General features: G+C 32.0%; 2 pseudogenes; both read right to left on the reverse strand.

Moving 5' to 3' along the window:
- Positions 1-1,897: 1,897 nt before the first annotated feature.
- Positions 1,898-2,702, reverse strand: LOC149570323 (beta-1,4-xylosyltransferase IRX14 pseudogene; annotated as a pseudogene).
- An 11,276-nt stretch (positions 2,703-13,978) lies between these two features.
- On the reverse strand, positions 13,979-15,276 carry LOC149570324 (uncharacterized; annotated as a pseudogene).
- Between the last annotated feature and the right edge of the window lie 6,087 nt (positions 15,277-21,363).

A 21,363-nucleotide genomic window follows, 5' to 3' on the forward strand; every position in this document is an offset into this window, starting at 1 on the left:
TCTCCTGATTACTCATGAAATGACACAGATCTATAGTAGCTAAATGCAAATCTATGAATCTCATAAGTTGAGTGAGGGTTAATTCTTTTCAGCCCACTACAACACATGAAATACTGAATTTATTTTGAATAAAAGATTTGTGCAAATGACATTCATATCAGCTTGCATCTAATTTAGTGATCAGTGCCTTATCCATTGAAACATAGAATCATTACAAGTAGGATGACCTAACTAGATTGCATTACAATCAAGTTTGTCAACTGAAATCCCAAATCCCATACTTATGCAATATCCCCTTCGTGCACCCAAAAACCCTATCAAAATGATGAAGCATTTACTTAACTCTTTGAGTCAAAAGCAACAATAGATCTGACATACAACTCATCCAAGCTACCTTAAATCACATGAACCTTATCCATTTAATCCCAAAGTTAATAGCACATGAAGAATTAGGAGATGGAATTAGAGAACACAGATAAATCATGTAAATATCCTTTTGTATTTATCCTTGGAAAGACCAAATACACAAACTAGTAACACAAAATGTAACTCAAGATACTTCACATAATCTAGCATCAATTTCTAATATCTCAGAATGACAATACATGACATGAAATGAAAATTTGCACATGAACAGGTGTCTGGCCTTCATTGCTAGAGCTCAGCTCAATAGACAGGAACCAAAACCATCAACAACCATGATTTCAATAGTAGAACTGGAACCTTGCTGGTATTACCCAGAGCAAACTGCCAACCCTTGCAAAAGAGAAGAAGGAAAAAAGATATAGGATGAGGGAATTCCCGGATCTGATCTACAACTGCCATCTATCCACTTGGAATCAATCTTTTCCAGTTGTAAGACCTCCTTCCTCTTTCCACAAATTGATCTGATTTGGTTTCATCATTACTTTGTAACTAATTTGCAAAATATCTCTTACTGAATGATGAAATCCTTTGTTTGCCAAAATATCTGATATGCCTTATGAAAATGTTGGTGAAAACCCCATTCAACTGACTTAGAAATGACCCCAACTGCATTTTCACTATCTTTTACTGATATTCAAGTCATTTCCATGTTATGAAATAGTTCTAAACTTCATTACTTGAATACAATTACAAGATAGGAATCTGGAAGAAAACCTCCTGTAGCTCAAACAGACTGCTTCTTGTGCAAAAACTAACTCCAGAATTGGAGAGTTATGATTGGTCTGTTGGGCATTGCTACATGGCACATTACTATTGGTCTTGGATCTATCCCCACCACATCACCATGCCTTGTCATTGCTGAGCGGGCCTCGTGCCACATGTCATTTCCCCGCATGCCTACAATACTTAACTAGTGAGCATCTTGAATTTGTGGGCATGCATTGATCATCAAATCATGACACGTGTCATGATCTTGTGCTTCACATTTGAACCTGCTTGTATGCACCACCTCATCACACATGCAGGGCCCGCTGCCAGGTGGTGGCAGCCCACTTACCCACTTTCTTTAACCTGTGAGCATCTTTTTCTTGCAGAATTGTGCCTATCACAAGATCTGACATGTGGCGTGATCGTGTGTGTTTGGGAATTTTAATGCCACATCAACACGTGCACGTATTTTTCTAAAATTTTCACCGGGTCACCTCCAAGCTAGCTGACCACGTTCCCCACCATGCAACTTGAGGCTTCCAAAAAGTGCATGTCTTTAAGACAACTTGTAATATGAGTGCTTGGATATAAAAACACATTAAAACTCATTCTCACAATGCATGTGGGATATTGCGTTGTGAGTATTTTGCATATGACCCTACTCTGCGCAACTCGTGCAATCTCTTTCTTCTTCTATTACTCCTAGCCATGGCTCCTATGCTGATCAAGTTTAATATGGGCCAATTCAACCTTTTCCACTCCATCAAGAAACAATCTCATATGTCTTCCCATCACTTTCTAAAACCCCTGAGACTTGTTGAGCTTCAATTTGGACATCACATTTCATTTTATTTCTCTTTGGCTTGGAAGGTTTTATTTGTTGTTTCTTAGAATGATCTAGATTGGTGATTCCATCTTGTATAGATAATTCATGTTGAGGTACACTTTCATGTAGGTGTACAGGTGGATCATGCCATGGCGTGCATTTTGCAGGAACCACAATCTCTAGTGGGGGGTCTATAATCCATCCATGAGGAAATTTACTATCTGCACGAGCCTCCACGCAAAGCCACCATAATAATATATTGCGACCACATCTAACAAGTGGCTCAACAAAGGAATCATCTTTCAAAATAGACAAAGGACTCTCTAGAGCCTAGCCATCTTTAGTCCAGTGATCCCAGTCACGAACCCAAGATGGTTTAGCACTGTCTTCCTAGACCAATATTGAATTAAGAGTGAAACCTGCCAACTCTAATCTCCTTGGCAACACTGTGGCCTTATCATCAATCAATCTGACACTTAGCTTAGCATATGGAATTGAATTGAATGTGTGCCAGCCAGCTAAATGACCTGAAGAATTGCAGGCAGGTCCCTAAATGGGTAAGAGTGGATTATCTTTTTTAGCTTCATCTGCTTCTACTTTTTTTTTTAAGATTCTTGCATGTGTAATATCTCTGAGTAACCAAGATGAACAAGAATGCCAACTAAAAGTGCACCCATCCATTTTACAGATTGAATCTCATCAAAAGCTCTAATGTATGAGTATTGCTATCATCAGCAAACATCTCCTTATTTTTCTTGGTTATTTTCATGTGAGCTACTCCTTTTTGTTACGTAGGGTCTTGTTCCAACATTTCCTTCCTTTTATCGCATGTCTTTTCTTTTTTATGGCATTGATTGCCTGCAAAAAGCATCCTCTCCTCTTTAGCTTACTGCGGGTTGCCTTTTCCTCAACGTGGGCAGTTTAATGTTAGTGTGGACTACTCTTTTAATGGCATGAACACTCGTGCTACTACCTTCAATGCCCTTTGTCTTTTGCGTGGGGCATTTCTTTAACTATGAACATATTTTCTCACATTGGCTCCCTTTTCTAAGGGCATGATCTTCTTCTATCTAGCTTCTTACGCTATGCATGCTTCCCTACTTTGTGTTTCTTCCTTGACCATGTGTAGATTCCTTATTTATATGCTATGGCTTTCATAGCAATCTAGTGCTCTTTTTATTCATACGTTTGGCTCTATCCTCACATAGGGCTTCTTCTTTCTTTGCATGTCACTACCCTTTTTAATTTGAATGCGTGGAGAGATAGGCAAGTAGTCCAGCACTTAAGGAATGAGGAGCACATGTCCATATTCAATTGGACTCACATTGATAGCAATAGCATTGGGATTGTCCAAGACTGGGGCTTTGTCTAGATGATGAACTTTATCTTCGCTCTCTTCAAAATGGAAAAGCACCTCTTCCTTTACTTGTAATTTTATGGTATGGTGTGCCTAGCTCCTTGCTCCCTGTTGATACACTTCAAACATGTACTTAATCAACATACCAAACTGAGTACCCAATCACCCACATGATTTTGATTGTAAAACTTCACCCTTACAAAACTCTAGCATTCAAGCAAGGCAATCACCAATTATTGTTGCATTTCTTTAGTAATATTAAGAGAGGAGAAGTCCACAACTGCTTTTGCTATTGGAAGTAGGGGAGCTCAAGTACTGATACCAAACTTGTAACATTTTTCAAATTCTCTCACAACTATGTCAAATATTGAGAACTTGATTGTCCAACCCAAAACACATAATAATAACCATTATAATCTTTCTATGGAGATTTTAAAAAACCCCCAATGTCTTCATCAGTCTAATACTAGTTGGGCCCCACAGTGGGTCCGACTAAAAAAAATTTCATTTTTGAGCAACTAAACTATAGAATTGATCCATTAACCATCTCAATTTGACTAGAATCAAGTCTGATTATTGAACCATCCAATAATGCTCATTTTATCACTTTCTATAACTAGTCAACTTTGTGCCAGGAGGTCCTTTAACTGGCCTTAAAAACTGATCCAAAAACCTAATCGGGCTCTAAAAGTCAACACACTAATTCTCTGTTCTACATACTTGCACCTTGTTAAATCTTTTCTAATGACGAATTCGGGGTCAAAAGATATTGACCATCAAAGTTGACATCTTAGAACTACCTACAAGAAAACATGTCAAAACACTAAATCTTGTTCAGAATTGGCTTTGAAAACTGGGTAAACTGACAATTGGCAAGACAAAAACTAGGACATTGATTCTCTGTCATGAGGAGAGTATGGATCTACGATTTGGGCTCATGAAAAATAACTGGGCACAAATGGCAAGTGGTCAAAATGGGCTACTCCGATTTTATAGATTGAAACAATGGTAGAAAAGGGATTTTTGCAAATGGAATGGACCTAGAAAAGTATGCAGACGGATGACAAGTATGCAGACGAATTCGTCATGACTTGCAAATTGACACACTTGGAGTATTTTCAGAGGGAAAAAAAATGGTATAATCCATTCGATCTACCCAATCACAAGTTTCAAGTTATGACATCCCGAATAGGGCTATCAAACAATCTGCAAATGTTGACACTAGTAAAAGATAGAAATTGTGTTGGGAATCGCATTTGAAAACTGATCAATGGATTCGTCATGAATTGAAACTTGAAACATAACAAGTTTCTAATGTTTATAATGCAACACAAAAGGAATTTCATCATTTGGGTCAACTGGTCAAAAGTTATAACATGTCAAACAGGGCTTCCCAAAATTATGTGCAATTACACAAAAGCATGAAACAATAACTAACCAACTTTGAGGGATTCAAAACCTAATCAAACGAACTCGAAATGACTTAAAATCTGAAACATAGGCTCTTAGGTAAGGACACTAGATACTCCCAAAGCAGAGGGTCATGACACATTTCTAGGTGCAAGATATTCAATCACAAACATAGCCTCCTGTCGCTACTTGACACTTAGGGTAAAATGTAGATTTGAAATTTTCTCAAAACGAGACTTCACAGAATGGCTCAAAATGGTGATTTAACTGCATGGAACAAGTGGACGCACTAAAAGGAAGGTGTTAGAAGCATTGAACATGTCTTGGGCCTCAAAAGTACAACTAGGTACATGCGCATTTATAGGAATTCATAGGGCTTGATTTGACTCAAAATTTTAAAAAGATGCTCAAAATGGGAATGCAATTTTGAGTGCCAACATAATCTATGTCTCTATTGTGCCCTAGTTGTGATCTATGTCTCTGTTGTTCCCTTGTGATCTATGTCTCTATCTTTCTTTCATTCTTCATGTTGTGCTCGACTTCAAAAGCTCTTCCATTCATGACCTCCAATCACACCAACATCTTCAGTGGTCGAGGAGAGGGATTTCTCTTTGAGCATCCATATAATTTGAGATTGGCATTGATAGACTAGTCGTTTGAGTGTTGACCTTAAGGAACTATGTTCTTTCAACATTTATATAAGATGGAATGAATACTTAATGTAGTGCCTACCCCTAGTTTACATTCAATGATTATTGTTGAACTCTTTTAGGCCTGTTTATGTTTATGCTTAATGATTACTAGCATTATCTTTCAGATTATCATATATAGTTTCATATTCAGTTGATTTTATGATGAGACTACTTGGTACTATTTACTTCATGTATGCATGATGATGATTATTATAGTGATTTCAATTATTTGATGATCATTAGTTATATTGATTATTATACGTGTTTTTTTATGGATACTTACCTCATACTACATGTGTACGGTGTGCATGCATTTTTTTTTATGTATGACGTTTCTGATGTGGTTAAGGAAGGGAGTCACAACCACCTACTAGTTGGGATCTACATGATGCACCACTTCCTATCATTGCCTATTTAGTTTAGTATATATGTGTTTGTACATGCATGGATCTTATGCAAATTACAAATACTGAGTATCAACTTTCCTGAACTGCTAGGATGAGCGTACCCTATCACATTATCTCGATGGTAAGAGAGGGGAGCTAAATTCTCGAGTCCAAATCCTAAACCTTTAAACCAATTGTCCTAAAAAATTAAGACAAGTATTTAAGATGATTACCTTTTTGAATGTTTCATATGATGTAAATTCGTGATTATAACCCTAGAGTTTGATCTTATATGTGGTATTTTATGATGGGTTATCATATTTCATCTTATAGGTTTTTGGTGATTTTTCAATTAATTAAGTCAAATTAAAAGATTAATTAATGATTTAATTTAATGGAAAATTATTATGATATTTCAATATTTAATTATAGTTAATTAATTGGGAAATTAATTTTTGTTTAAAGAAATTCAAGAGACGAAATTATAGTTTAATTTTAGAGCATAATAATATTAATTTAATCTTAATAATAATGTATTTAGGAGATCATTTTTAAATAAATGCTAAATATTATTATTACTTAAGTTAATGAATATTTTATCAATTAATGCTTCGAAAATTAATTAAAGAGTGAAAAATAAATTAAATTATTAAAGACATTTAAAATTGCATAAAGTATGCATGAAGTTTCAAAAAAGATAATAGAGAGTTAAAAAGTTGTGATCAGGGAGTTCCCTCAGGTGATAGCACAATTAGTATCCTAAATTTAGGAGAGAACTCCTTATCAACAATTGAGAGTCCATTTTCCAAGGACCGAGAATTTTGGAGAAGGAATTTTAGAGAGAAGGTTTTGAGAGAAGAAATTCCTCTCACAATCTTTTGGGTGTTTGCAATTTTAGCATTAGAACTAGGTAGATTCTAGTGTTTTGATTCACCCAGTTAATTACATTCTTTAAATATTCTTGTCTTCTTCGTGACTGTGAATTGTTTATCTGAATTTCTTTGTGACGAATCTTTCAATATTGTAATTTGGAAATACTGGTATGCATGTGGGTTTCTTCTGTATATGTGGAGATTAAAATATCATTAAAACCCTCTTTCAATAGATTTAAAATTGAAAATTAAAATGGGAAGGGTTTTGAATGGAATGAAAAATTTGTATTGAAAATTTGTATGGTTGTCATATTTTTCCTATCAATGAATTGCTAGGATATATATATATATATAATTGTGGGAGGTTTTTTGTTTTAAATTTATTTTAAAATTTTATTAAAAAATAAAATAAAATAATAATAAAATAAATTTATATTAAATGAGAGGGGGTGGGGAATCCCCACCCCTCCCATACTCGTTGTCACTTATTAAAAGCCATGACAGCAGCCACACTGCTGCTTGCAACAATAGTAATACTGTTGTCTGGGACAAAATTATAACCTACACAAGGTATAAGGCCAATGGGCCTTCAAAATATACACCAATTTTTTTATATATTATTTTTATTATTATTTTCTTTAAAAGTTGATTTACTAAAAATTAATAATATTAAATTTAAATTATTATTTATTTCTAATTTTATTAATATTTATTAATTTAATAAATAATTAATGAATGTTAATATAGTTATTTAATATAGTTATTAATTAAATTTGATTTAATTAATTTTAATTAATAATGAAAGTTATTTAATGAAGTTTTCAATTTATTTAATTATTATTATTATTAATATTGATTTTAATAAAATGGTAAATTATTTTACTTGAAAATCAATAAGTATTATTTTAATAATTTAAATAAATAATTACCCTTAAGTTATTTTGGAATAATGGACTTAAAATCAAATAGGGGCAATTGTGTATTTTGTTTAAATTCAAGAATTGGGTTATATAGTTAAGGGTAAAATGTAAAATTCATATGTTTGAAAACTTACATTGAACAAAAACTGAAACCTTACTGTTAACTCAACTATATGTCTTCAAAATCAAACCAAACTATGAAACTACTTTGTTATCTATATGTTGTCTGTGCTTTGGGTTTGAATTGACTAGAGTGTTGACTAGTTTTTAGGATGTCTACCAGAGGCTTGGGAGTTCTATGTTTGTGGTATTATGATGATTTGATCTTAATCTTTTAAACTCAACCATGGTAATATGTTCAGTATGCTCTATGATGAGCTTGGTTATATTGTTCATTATTGCTTTTAGTGTCCTCATGTGATTACAAGATGAATGTTATGACATAATTGACTTAACCTTTTTGAGTCTTCAATCATTTATTTTGGGATGGTTTCGAGTTGCTTATAAAGAACTGAGGTATTATTGTGATTTATCTTTTTATGCTTTCAAATCACTTGTATAGGACTAAGGGAAAAACTATGATTCTTTGATTTGTGATTTTATGAGCTTAGGGTAGGTTATCTATATGTAATGTTGGGAAATGACTTGCAATGGAGGTCGGGGCCCAAAGTGGCTGCTAAGGTAAGCCATTGTAAGTTGTTTAATAAGTAAAAACACTACACCACTAGTACAAAAACAACAATATATGATTATATAAACTACTAAATATTGCAAATATATGACTAATCTTGATCATGTGACCAGTGGTACTATATTGTTGGACATTTATCTCCCAACCAAATCTATGACTAAACTATTTTAATATTGATTTAGTCATTAATTCGATCATTTGTTGTTGTTAAATGGTAGTTTATTTGGTAGTTTATTGTTGTTATATGGTGATTTATTAGGTCATTTATCTGGTTGTTGATTGTTGATAGCCGGTAGTTTATTTAATCATTTATTTAGTAGTTGATCATTATTATTTGGTAGTTTATTTTGTAGTTTATTTGGTACTATTTTTGGTAGTTTATTTGGTATATATTTGGTGACATATTTGATAATTTATTTAATCATTAATTTAATGATATCAGCATACGATAGAATTGAACCACCATCCTCCTACTTGTAAAGTATGTGCTCTTCCATTCAGCTAGTATCCTTTAAAGAATAGTGATGTTACTAAATGCATAATATAAATATCAAGAGAATGTTTATAATAGGATATGTTTTGTGAAGTGAAATCTCTTAGGTTCACACAGATACATCTTGGTAGAATGTAGGAACGAGTTGTGCTTCTATATGTTTTTTGATTAAGTTGCTACTATCAAGAGCTCTCTAAACTTACTTTCTTTCCCAATTTAACTTTGCCATGCCCATAAATCAAGGCAAAAACACACCAACACTCTTTTTTAAGGTTAAGAACTAAGCTACATACATACTAACATTGAAAGAGTTAGAATAAGGTTGATGACTAACTTAATATTTACAAGTTTCGAGTTGCTTAACTAGGTTACAATGCGATAAGGTTATGAGCTTGCAGTTAACATTTACAATCTAGTTGATAGTTGATGATGAGGCCATAGCAAATTGAAGAGTTTTGTTTTCAATATCTAGGCTTAATCATAATATCAAATTCAATATAATGTTTAATTAAAATGCTCTTATCATTTATCAAGGCGTTCCTTATTGAGTTGCTAAGCCCCATATGCCAATACAATAGGAATATCTAATAATAGGGTTTAAAGGGGGTCATTGATTAGTTTCCAACATTATAGTTTATATAATATAATAAAATATGAATATAATATTTCCACATGATTTCTCATTTCATGTGATTGAATTAAAATATACTTATTAGATAATTTATTAAAAGCATATAAGTAATAAATTAAATCACCTATAAAAAGAACCCCTATAAGACCATGTATTAGATAAACATACAAACAATTAGTAATATGTGTTGAACAAAAAAGAATTAAAAGTTACCATGTATTTCATATTAAAAAAATCTACATTTAATTACTAAATCTAAAATATTATCCATAATAAATAACATTTTTGTTATATATAGTATTTAATATGTATGTAGTACGTTACATATTAATAATACTCACTCCACTATCAACTAGCCAATACAACAGGAACATCTAATAATAGGGTTTAAAGGGTGTCATTGATTAATTTCCAACATTATAGTTTACATAATAAAATATAATATGAATATAATATTTCCACATGATTTCTCATTTCATGTAATTGAATTAAAATATACTTATTAGATAATTTGTTAAAAGCATATAAGTAATAAATTAAATCACCTACAAAAAGAACTCCTATAAGACCATGTATTAGATAAACATACAAACAATTAGTAATATGTGTTGAACAAAAAAATATATTAAAAGTTACCATGTATTTCATATTTAAAAAATCTATATTTAATTACTAAATCTAAAATATTATCCATAATAAATAACATGTTTGTTATATATAGTATTTAATATATATGTAGTGCCTTACATATTAATAATACTCACTCCACTATCAACCAACCAAGTAAAACAAAATAATACTATAACTAACCCTAAAATAGCTACTATAATGACCACACTTACTAACTAGTTTACTTTACATGCTAACTAAATAACTTAATAATTAAATTAATTTACAAAATTAACATACTTACTAACAAAATTAAATTTACAAAATTAACATACTTACTAACAAAACTAAATTTACAAAATTAACATACATACTTACAAAATTAAATTAAGAAATTAAAATACTTATGAACAAAATTAAATAGAACATGTAAATAAGACTAAACTAACAAATCAATTTTTAAAAACACTTACTAACTAATTATATTTATCTATTACTAACTTAAATATACTTACCATCTAAATAATTTTACTTACTACAATTTTAATCTATTTACTAACTACTAATTCAATTAGTACTATGTAATTAAAGTAACCTTTACTACTCTTATTTATTCTACTTAACAACAAACTGCATATATATATGCTAACTAATAGCTTCTATTGCTAAATAGATAAATCATTAAAATAACACAAACAAGAAAACAAGTAAAACTAATGATTAAAAAATTACTATACTAAATACTAATTAAAAAGTTACTATAATAACTACTAATTTAAATAGTTACTATATTAACTTTTAATTAAACCCACTACTAATTTACAAAATAAATTTGAAGTACAACTAATTTAATCTATCCTACCGCTACACCTATCATCCCTACCTACTCCCTACACTTCCCATCACCTCACACATGGGTGAGCAAGTGGATGAGTGGGTGGTCTCCATGGAAGGTGGGCAGCCTGCACACACAAGGTTGCATTTAATTAATTTGCACCACTCATAATTTATGAGAGGGAACACAAAAGGAAAGGGAGATGGTCGTTGGGGGTCCCATCCAACCAATGGGTGCCCCCAAATTAAAACAACGTAAAGTGTATTTTTTAATTTTTTAAAAACCTATTGACTTGTGTTCTATTTTTCTCATACTATTATATTATTTTTTTGAATAGGAATTTTTTGGGAAAATATATATTATACAATGTTTATTATCCCATTCTTGATTATTTATTTGAATGTTACTATTATTATACTGTATGTTTCATTTGTATGGGAGGATTAATTTTTCTTCCCATACATATTCCACACATGTAGGTCTCTCTTTGACAAAATTTATCTTTTACCAAGTTTCATGTTGCTAATGCATTTGGTATGCATTTAACCCAATACCATATTTTGCTAGTTGATTTAACTAGTTTATTTAACAAGATGCTTTACTACTATTTGAAGGTTTGGTTGCTTGAGAGTATATATACCACCAGTTTCTTGGGAAAGCATATTTTGGGACAAAGACATGGAATGAGTAAACAATGAACATAATTCAAGTCTAAGATAAACAAATTTGTAACTAAAAATTGTAAGCAAACATTTCAATAATGCAATGATTTATTTTGCATGAATAAACATGACTCAATTTGTATTTTGTCCATAAAAGTTTTTAGCACAATTGAATGAGAACAGGAGATTCAATACGTAAAAGGAGCTTTTACATATAATATAGAGTACATGAATGTTCTTTTGATTTGAATGAGAACAAGAGATTCAATATGTAAAAGGAGCTTCTCAATATAATATAGAGTACCTAAATGTGATTTTGATTGTAAAAGTTTTAGTTGTTCCTACAATGAAGCACATTTTAAAGATCAGTGTGGTTTATAAAATATTTGTGCATTTAAGAAAAATGTCAAAGTATGGTAAGAGAGGAGGGAGACTGCAATACCTATAACTTGTTGTAATTATTAGGATTGAAAGGGTTACATTGTTGGACTATTTAGTATGAAGCCAGAATGATAACATATAACATATAGTAAACCTTGTAGAGTATTATGGTGCAAACATAGAACAAATAGTAAAAGAATCAAAATAACATATATTTATTATGTATAAATAATTTAAAACCCATTGAAAACCTTGCAAAGTATTATGGTGCAAACATAGAACAAATAGTAAACATGTTCAAAATAGAATAGATAGCACATATATCAAAATAAGCACAGATAATATATATGTTCAAAGAGGCATAGTGAGTATGTTTATTTAAAATAGCATAATAAAGAGTGTCTATAAATGATGAGTTCAAACTATTAATACAGTAAGCTTAAAATTGTTAAGTATTTAGAATAGATAGTTTCATAATGAAATAGAGAGTCTATGTGTTCAAAGAAGCAGGTCAAAATATTCTAGAAAAATATAAATAAGGATTAAAAGTGAAAGCTTTTTGTGGGCCTTTGTAGCTTTGAACATAAGGTTTGTATGGACACATTGCATATGAAAAATGTTACTATAGTAGTTGCTTCCTTTGTTGACTTTGGCTTGGGTGTTGCTTCTTAGGAATCAAAGAAAGGGTTGAACATGTTGGCCCCTCATTTCACAAGCCATACCAAAGGAGGAAGCACATATTTTTGTCTATGAAGCCATGATGGCCTGGTCAAAGCCCCCAGAGTAAATCATAGTCTTATTAGCAATCAGAGAAAGAGCATTGACAAAGGCATGGTGGCCCTCCAATGTGGTCATGAAGTAGTGGGATTTTAAGCTGCATGGCTTGCACCTAACTTTTAGTTAACAATCAGAAGAGGCAGTGTAGAGGTGGTCAATGTGAGAAAATAGTAGAACTTTAAAGAATATTCTACATTGTTATTTTTGTTATTTATTATGTCAAAAAGCTAGTTTTATACCCAACTAAATTGATACTTCTTATTGGAATTTGTCTATATTAGTTATGTGTGTATACAGTTACATCAAATTGAAATTCAGGAAAAAATCATACATTGCTAGCAACTTAAAAGATTATAAATGTATCAAGTTTTATATAAGAGCTAGAGTGATTGTCGTGATTAGGTCTAATATCCATGCTATCTAAATCCACAAGCATCCTATTACCAATTTTGTACCTAAATTTTATAACAAAGATGATTTGTATTATTTTTGGATTCAACTACTTAAGATTCTTTTGTATCAAAATTTTAGAATGGAATCTGGATAAAAACTCTCAGTTCAATCCAAAAACAACATAACTAATCTCACCATAGACTGTAGAAATTTAATGTCAGATAGCTAAAATTATTGATTGTTTGAGGCTTGAGCTTGATTCTTATCAGCTAAAGTTAAGAATCATTTTGAATTAGCATGCAATTAATTTTAAGAAGCTTCCATCTATGAATGTTTTAGCCCATACTTAAGTTGTCTAATGGAATACGAAAAATCCTTCCTAATTCATATTCAAAACTAATAAGCCAGAGAGACTCACTGCATTCCATACACAATTTTATAAAATCACTTCAAATATAGCTTAAATTGATAGGAAAGTTTTACAAAATGAAAATACCACAACATCCAGCAAAGAGAAGACATCAATTGGGTGAGACTAGAATCTTGGTCCCCTTAGAAATTTTTCTCCAACATTTTATTGCCCACACAATCTTAAAGAATAGCTCTGTATTTTTAATTTTACAAATACATTCTTTATTTAAATTCAAAAATTTATTTTTCTCAAGGAACCTGCAATGCCCATAATGAAAAATTGTAGAAATAGAGTGAAAATTCTTTTGAGAACAATAATCTACTTCTTATATCTACAAGCTTATGGGGTTAATAGCTTCTAGGTAGTTCATTTCAATTACCATAGTGCTTATAATGGCCATAGTATAGATTATCACAAAAAAATTCCTCCACTCTCTACAAGATTTGACTTGTGGCAATGTTTAAAGCATTTCAATTGGAAACATAGGATTGTGAGAGTTACAAAAGCTCTTTGGGAAGGCTCTTGTTCACTACCTAATTGGGAATCAACTGGTGGATTACAAATTTAATGTCACATTTGACAAGATGATGTACCATGTGTTAAAGCCACTAAAATGTAAGCTTTTATTGCTTGTTGAGTTCCTCATGAATGTCTGGATGAATCTTGAACCAATCACCTAACATTTGATGCACATGGGTTCAAATCATACACTGGGGAACTAGATATATTTCACAGAGATCAAATATTCCAAAAGAAAAGTGACCTGTTCCAATGCTTTTTAAAACCATTGTCAAAATGTTTTAGCTTCTCATACTCCTCCAACACTCCTACTTGGAAAATTGCATTATTAGACCATTTTGTTTCCAACTAATACCCTCAAAATAGTGTAGGTTTTTCAAGGAGTGACTCAACTGAAAAAATTCCATCTACCCCAATCTCTCTTATACAATCATAAACATCTTGAAAATTCCTTATATTCCCATTAGCTAATACAAGAATCCTATGTGCCTTCTTAAGTGTTTTAATGCTAGCCTAGTCTTCTCTATTACTTCCACCTTTTTTATCCCTAGTTCTTCCATGAACAGCAAGGAGAGAGCATCTTTGCATAAGATATGGTTTCCTCAAGCAATGGAAATATCTAAATTAAACAAGATACAAGAACAAATAGATTAGATGCTAGATGCCTTCTTAACTACTTTAATGCTAGCTCAGTCTACTTTTTTACTTCCATCTTTTCGATCCCTAGTTCTTCCATGGATAGTGAGGAAAGAGCATCTTTGCATATGCTATGGTTTCCTCAATGAATTGAAATATATGAATCTTACAAGATACATGCATAGATAGATTAGATGTTAGATGCCTTCTTAACTGCTTTAATAATAGCTCAGTCTTCTCTATTACTTCCATCCTTTTGATCCCTAGTTCTTCCATGGATAGTGAGGAGAGATCATCTTTACATAAGCTATGGTGTCCTCAAGCAATGGAAATATCTGAATCTTACAAGATACAGGCACAAATAGATTAGATGCTAGATGCCTTCTTAACTACTTTAATGCTAGCCCAGTCTACTCTATTACTTCCATCATTTTGATCCCTAGTTCTTCCATGGAAATATTTGAATCTTACAAGATATAAGAAGAGATAGATTAGATGCTAAATTTTTAACCAATCACTTCACTAGAGGAAAGTTGTCCATCAAGAAAGCTCCATGATTACCATGTTTGGTGATATGTTGTGGGCATCCCAAATTAATATCAATGTAATCACAATAAGGTTGAAAAAATTGAGCAAAGGACAACAACCATTAACTAAATGAGAGTAAAATGAACCTAATAAGAGTCTTTGTATGTTCTCACCCATGCCTTGAGTGCTAGTATAGACTAGGATGGGAGTAGAGAGAATGATTGGTAGTAACCATGCATTGTTAGTATGCCTTGTCAGTATGAAAGGATACTAGTGCTGCATAGAGTCACTAGGGAGTCAGCATCAAGTTAGACTACCAGGGTAACTCTAGCATTGATTCATGTGATGACACTTGCTCACTTACATAGTAGATTCCCTATGTTTCTTTGTTTGCCTCTAGGTATAGATGTCAATTTATCTTGGAACCTTTGAGTTAGATTACTTTTAGGGTTTCCTTGACATAGAGATTACTTTTGATTTTTGGATTGATATCCTATTTGGTACTTGAGACTATGTCCTCTGGGAGTGGGCCTTTTTAGGTTACCACATGGTCGAGTGGTAATTCTTTTTACTCTTACCTTTGAGATCCATCTGTTGATGTCATGGTTGGAGTTCCTTGTCTACATTTCCTTTCATTCTATCTTTGTGTATTATGATGGATGATTATAACTTTATGATGGATGATTTCACTTATTGTATTGTACTTTGTTTCATGGATTTGAAAGAGATGATGTAATCTATTTTTATAAATGTATATTATTTTAGTCTTTCATACCCTATGAAATGTACAATGGATGATTGTGCATTCAAAATTTTATTGCCAAATGGCATTTACAACAAATGTATAATATTTAAGTAGAATGGACTTATAGTTGTAATTTCATATGGATGTGTTATTTATTAGACTTAATATTATTTAAATTTAAATGTGATTCAACATCTTGGGATTCTTAGGGAATGTAATCTATTATGTTTGCTTATATGTGATTGTATGTTTTGCTTCTGCTACTTTATGATTGTTGTGTATATCATTCTTTTTAAATAAAAAATCTACAAACTTAGTTAAAATTTTAGGTTAATTCTTTTGGATCACTTGGCGAGGCATTACACTTAATCCTAAATGAATGAATCGATGGAAAATTTTGGTAGGGGAAGAAGTTAAAATAAAATCAATCAAAATTTAATGACTTTTAGTTCCCCTTCCATTCTCGATAAATGACCATAAGAGTGGATGTTGAAACTCTTACCTGAGTCAAGCATGACCAGTCACAGTTTCCCTTGCCTAAGAACTACACGCAAAAACCCTCCTGCACACTTGCACTGCGTACAAAATGAAATGTTAACTTCTTCTCTTTTTTGTCTATATCTCGACAACATCAAAATTTTGACAATAAACTTATATCTCAACAATGTCAAAATCTTGATAGAAAACTAATGTGTCATCAAAATTTTGACACAATTTAAATGTTGTTGAAATTTTGACAAAAAATCTTAAGTTTTGTCAAAATTTGGACCTTATGGGGATCATTTTTTTTTTTTAAAGTGAACTTGGCAAGCTAAATTGGCCTGTCATCAAAAAATTTGGTTGAAAATGAAAGCCTAATGTACTAGTGTAATTTTGTATATTTCTTATTTTGTTCAAGGTTGCAACTCAAAAGACTTCACATCTAGGCATGTTGTCGTTATTCTAGTTGTGAAGTGAAATAATTACACCTAAATTGTGTTTCATTTGGCCTTGTGTACTATGTGGTTTCATTTATCAATTGTGTAGCTTTTGTGTGTAACTATGAGCTAGGGTAGAAGGTTATAGGTTGAGTTTATTCCATATTTTGTTGTAGGACTCTCCATGTACCTTCCTACACTAGGTAGTATCAAAGCGAGTTGTTTCTTGTGGATTGGATCATGGAGAATCTTGTTGAATTTGGTTGTAGGGTCACATATCTAAAATCTAACATATAACTTGCATAAGGTTAGGATCTTGCAGGAACTATTGTCAAGATGGTTCGTGATAGAAGAAATCAAGAAAACACTATTATGGATATGCTAAGGTAGATTGTTGCAAGACTTGAAGCTATGTAGACAATGCTAAGAAGAGGTGTACATCTTGAAGATATTAGTAACGATGAAGATGTTGGAATACTTTAGAATAATTGAGAGAGGGGGTGAATCAGTTATCCAAGGTCCAAATGTACAATTAAAACTTTTCATAGCTTAGTGAACCCATATCCATAAAACATTTTCTTCATGCATGCATCCATTAGATTATGCAATCACTTAAACTTGTAGGTTATTGTCAAATCAACTTTGGAGAAATGTAAATATGAAACATAATAGATTCAATAACATATTTGACACAATGATTTAATGTGGAAACCTAATTTAGGAAAAACCACTAGTAACATGCTACTCATTCTCACTCTTCTGAAGTGATGCCCTGTAAAAGGCCAACCTTGTTAAAGGTTACAATGCACACTATTGAATGTAACCTGGTTAAAAGATTTCAATCACCATGTTAGGAGTGAGTCTTGTTAGAGGACTTTAGATCATTCACTTAGAATGTCAGCTAGTTAAAGAATTTACAAATGACTATTAGGTCAACCCTAATCTAAAGTATTTACCTAGATTGGTATAATGATTAGAAAGTAACAGTAAGGCTTGATCTGATAACAACTTACAACACGCTTGTAGATTACAAATCTCTATTGTAGTCCTCCATTATGCTTGAATTTCACACACTTCACCTTTTATAGCTTGTTTATCCTTCAAACATCCATTCTCTTAAGCCTTCTTAGTTTTCTTGCCAATGCAGTCTCTTCTCTTAGCTCATTGTATGAAGCAATACCCTAGACTCCTTGTCTTCCTTAGGTTCTTGTACATGACAACCTTTTCTTCTAACTAGACATCTCTATAAATAGAGAATTAAGATCTTTTATCATTTATCCTTCATTGTCCATTTTAGGATTAGGTTACATTAGGTAAGATTCAATGAATCTACCCATCATTTCATTTCATTCCCTTCTAGAAACTTCTCCTTCAATCTTGGTTGAATTCACCTCAAAATGGTTCACCATGAATTCTATGCCACTAGCTCATAAACCTTATCTTCCACATGGTTCACACAATTCAAGAAATCAAACTTGTTGGCTCAGATTCATCAAATTCTCAAGCTTTCTCATAATGTTGACACTCGGCATTAACTAGCTTCTGATGCTTGACATATACTACATTGCTCAACATCCTCTATCAAATCACTTGACATGAGCTAAAGTTTACCAGTGTTGGGCATCAACTAAACTTTACTCAGCTTACACTATAACACTTGGCTTACACTAAAATTGAATTTTCTTAGCTCCAACTGATTTTCTTCTTGGCTTACATTAAATTTACTCAGCACCTACTATGCAGAATGTTAAGTTGGGTAAGTAAACTTCATTTAACTTGTCTTTCTGGACTTAATCAGTGTAACCATCCTTTGCAACCTTAAGTAGATTATCAATGTACTATAATATCAATGTCTTAACTGATCCTTGTACTCATTTTCCATAGCATAACTCAACCTTTCCTCTAGGTGCTATTGTTACCTCATTTGATCAAATCCTCTTCATCAATCAAACAAATGATAGTACTCAAATCATATAAGCAATTGTCTTACCAGCAAGTGGCGGGTTTGATATTAGTGACAAAAAAATGATTGAAACACATTATCATACTTGTATCAATCTATTTTTAACAATCTACCTCTTTGGCATTGATGGCAAACCAAATTGTTCAAACTTAACCAACAAAATACCAAAAAGAAAATAATTCCTTGTATTGAAATCTCTCCCTTTATTATCAACTTTCATCTTCTGAATAGGTTACAATATTTTTTTCTAATCAATAGATAATCAATCATCTCATCCCTATGACTCCCTCTTGATTGCTTCTTATATCTCCCTCAACATTGTCTCCCTCTTACTAGGTAGATGTAATCAGCAGTTACAGTTTCTCCCTTTGGGTAGAGATTCCTTGTCTCTTTTATCTATATCTTCTATCTGTATTTCTCCCTTAATGTGTGTCTTTCTCCATCTTTGACAACAATGCCAAAGACTTTTCATCTTAATATGTAGATATGAACATTTATAGTTTCTCCCTCGATCACCTAGCTTGTGACTGATTTTTAATTCTAACCCAATCAACATCAGTGTAGGCTCTCAATTCAAATTTCTCATTCTTCTTATAGTGTAGACCATAGTATTCTATTCTTTTTAGATGTCTCATTATTTTCTTAATGACCATCAAATTATTCCCCTTGGCATTAGTAGAGAATCTTGCAAGTATCCCTACAAATAATGCAATATCAGGTCTATTGTGTACTACATATTGTAACTTTCCAATCATAGACCTATATAGTGTTTGATTCACCTCAGTGAAATCATCATTCTTTGACAATTTATTTCTTGTCACCATATGTGTGCTTATTGGCTTTGAATCCTCCAATCCAAAAGTTTTTAACATCTCCTTTACATATTTTGACTGAGTGATGTATATACCATATTTCATCTGATGTACTTGTAAACCCACAAAGATCTTGATCTCTCTAGACATAGACATCTCAAATTATTTTTTCATTTCATTTTAAAAGCCTTACATAAAGTATCTTGACTTCCAAATATGAGATCATCAACAAAACTTTAGATAAAAAAATACCTTTTCCTTTCTCTGTTTTCAAGTATAGATTGTTTTTGTCATCAATCCTCTCAAATCAATTCTTTACAAGATAATTATGAAGCCTTTCATACCATGCTCCTTGTGCTTGCATCTACATACCATGTTTTTGTTGTCAGCATCAAAAATTCCATCTAGCTATTCTATATAAACTTCTTCCTCTAATATACCATTTAGAAATGTAGACTTAACATCCATTTGATAAACTTTGAACCATTTTATGAGAGTAAGCAAGTAGAGTTCTTACTCCTTCTAGTCTTGCAACAAGGGAAAATATTTCTCCATAGTCAATCCCTTCTTCTTGTGTATATCCTTTACATACCAATCTTCCCTTGTTCCTTGTGATTTCACCATTTTCATCTAACTTGTTTCTGTATACCCACTTGGTACCAATCACATTTTTGTCTTCTGGTCTAGGAACTAGAGTCCATGTCTTATTTTTATCAATTTATTCAATATCTTCTTCCATGGCTTTACTCTAATCCACATCTTCTAAGGCATCTTTCACTAATTTTGGTTCTTGTGTTCTTAGCAAACATGTATCATTTCTCAACCTTTCCTCTAGGTGTTATTGTTACCTCATTTGATCAAATCCTCTTCATCAATCAAAAAAATTATAGTACTCAAATCATACAAGCAATTGTCTTACTAGCAAGTGGCAGGTTTGACATCAGTGAAAAAAAAATGATTGAAACACACATATCATACTTGTATTACTCTATTTTCAACAAAAGAGACAACACCAAATCCTAATCATGAACCAGAGGTTGAATAAGATGAAGAAAAGCTCCTGAGATTTTTTTCTAGGGAAAATGTTAGACCTGTTGAATTTTCTTGCTATGATGAAAGACTTTGTTGGAATCCTTTAGAATAACTGAGAGGGGGGTAAATCAGTTATAGAAGGTCTAGATGTATAAATAAAACTTTTCATAGCTTAGTGAATCCATAAAATATTTATCATCATGCATGCATCCAAAAGATTATACAATCACTTAAAAATTGTAGGTTACTATCAAATCAATTTGTAGAAATGTAAACATGAAACATAACAAATTCAACAACACACTTGACACAATGATTTATGTGGAAACCCAATTTGAGAAAAAACACCAATTAAATTATACTTTTTTTCACTCTTCTAAAGTGATGCCCTGTGAAAGGCCAACCCTATTAAAAGTTACAATACACATTGTTAAATGTGACCTTATTAAAGGATTTCAATCACCCTATTAGCAATGAGCCTTGTTAGAGGACTTTAGACCATTCACTTGGAATGTCACCTGGTTAAAGGATTTAAAAATGACTATTAGGTCAACCTTAATCCAAAGGATTTACCCTAGAATGATACAATTATTAGAGAGTAATAGTAAGGCTTGATATGACAAAAACTTACAACTATATTTGCAAATTATAGATCTTTATTTTAGTCCTCCATTCTAATTGGATTTCACACTCTTTAGCTCTGATAGTTTGTTCACCCTTCAAGCATTCA

The sequence above is a fragment of the Cupressus sempervirens genome, chromosome 3 (genome assembly GCF_028749045.1).
Source record: "Cupressus sempervirens isolate cs-2001-9-10 chromosome 3, ASM2874904v1, whole genome shotgun sequence".
NCBI classification, from domain to species: domain Eukaryota; kingdom Viridiplantae; phylum Streptophyta; class Pinopsida; order Cupressales; family Cupressaceae; genus Cupressus; species Cupressus sempervirens.